The sequence below is a fragment of the Equus quagga genome, chromosome 14, assembly GCF_021613505.1.
Source record: "Equus quagga isolate Etosha38 chromosome 14, UCLA_HA_Equagga_1.0, whole genome shotgun sequence".
Lineage (NCBI taxonomy): Eukaryota > Metazoa > Chordata > Mammalia > Perissodactyla > Equidae > Equus > Equus quagga.
The window spans coordinates 33,862,628-33,864,843 of record NC_060280.1 but is presented as its reverse complement, the minus strand read 5'-3'; positions in this window follow the sequence as shown (position 1 = coordinate 33,864,843).

Genomic DNA, 2,216 nt, shown 5'->3' with positions numbered 1-2,216 from the left:
TCTGTAATAATGGTAATGATAATAACAACTTACATTTTTTATAACACAATACAATTATTAGGATTAGGTTTCTGAAAAAAGCCATGGAAGGATGGTTCATATTACAAGAACATAAAACATTATGAAAAATCAAGATTTAGTGGGAAGGAGATGAGGAGTAAAACTTAAGAAAGACTTTCTGTTTACTAAAATAAAACAGTAAAGACAAAACACTCAATATAGATAACACTAATGATATCTTATGCATCCTAAATTAGGAATAATGGCTTCTGTGCCATTAATTTTCATTTACTGCCTCTTGAAAGTGTGCAGGGTTTTGCTCCCCTGTGGTTTCTTGGATAGCCTTGTGTATGTGTTTTGTGAACACTATGCAAAGCAAGAGACATTTGTTTCTGTTCTCCTCCACACAAATACATCTTTCTGTTTTTATGACTAGAATATTTGAATGTCTCTTCTCACAATGGTTCCCAAACACCTCGGAACTGTGAATACTTAAGATGGATAAAGATCTGAGTGATTGGTAAGTAGCTGGGCAGACTTCAGAAAACCAGGGTTGTGTTGTGAGCTTAGTTACTGAGGAGTTTGAGTCAAAGCTTATGTTCTTAGCCTTCTTTCTAGGTCTTTCCAGGTCTTTCTTGGCTCACAGACGCTCCCACTTCCTTTACTCTCCCAAGTCTTTATTACAAAACACACAGGGCTGGGCCTGGTCACGTAGTGGTTAAGTTCATGCTCTGCACTTCAATGGCCTGGGGTTCACTGGTTTAGATCCTGGGTGCGGACCTACGCACTGCCCATCAAGCCATACTGTGGTGGCATCCCACGTAGAGGAACTGAATGACTTACAACTAGGATATACAACTATGTACTGGGGCTTTGTGGAGAAAAAACAAAAAGAGGAAGACTGGCAACAGATGTTAGCTCAGGGCCAACCTTCCTCACTAAACACACACACACACACACACACACACACACATTTCTATTCTTACTCTACTTTGCCTCCCTTTGATATTTCCAACCATTACTTCACTGTCTTCTAATTACCCTCAAGAGGAGGTTCGGTGCATTCCTGAATCCTGAACTGAAACACTTGTGGTTGCTGTAAAATTATGCCACAGCAAACCCTTTACAGAAAATCTTCAGGGAGGAAGTCGTCACTGAAAAGAATATTCCAATCTCAACTCCCACACGCCAGCAACGCACACTCCTGGAGCATGAGGGCAAGACCCCCAGTGATTTATTTGCTTTGAAAGCATCCACTCCACCCCCTTCAGCAGACTGAGATCAGCCTTGAGGGACAAACATTATTCTTTCAGTCTCCATAGATGAGGAGCTCATCCAGCTCATTGAGGTCGGAGGTGCGTGCTTAGTGCAGGAGACACGCTTGTCGTCAGAGGAAAATGGCCACACAACTCATTCAGTAGGGCTAGCCTTTAGGCTTGTTCCCTCAGGAACCAGGCGATGTCACCAACTCACAAACAAGTAAGATCCAGATCTCCAGAGTCTGCAGCAAATAGCACATTGTAGGCACTCAGTAAGTATGTACTCCAGAGCCAACAGAGTGCTTCCTTCTGATTCTAAAGAAGGAAGAAGCATCCAGAAATGGAATTATCAACTGGGGCATTAGCTGAGAAATATGAACCATGAGGATTTTGAGGAGAGGAAAGTTAATAGGCAACCCAGGGATGCTTGCCTCCCTGCTTACATACCCCCACACATACCCTTTTGAATTAGAAAAAAATGATTTGGGCACAGACATCTCATTAGTGCTAAGAGTTTTTGAAACTCTTTCAAATATGTGGTGCCACTGAACCAAACCACGGGTCTATGCATAAGATGGAGCAAATATTACTATTCTCTTTCCGTAAAAGGAGAAACTGGGGCTCAGAGAAGGAATGGGACACGTGCACGTGAGTATGCACAACGCTAACAAACATGCGTGCACACAATAGTCCCGCTATTCTGCCATCCCAACAGTGGGGTATGGTCTTGGCACAAAATGTTGGGCCATTGTTCAGAGTAAGCCATAGATTAATAGTTAGCTGTCTTGAGTCACCTCCACAGAGTGTGAGACAGTCTAAATAAGGTACAAATAAAGGTCTTGAGAAATAAGCCAAGCTCCTTCCCTTTACTAGCTTCCCTTTGTAAATTTTTTTATTTGTATTTTTATCAGCATATTATTTACATAGAGCTTAAATATGTGGTCCAATCATTTTGAC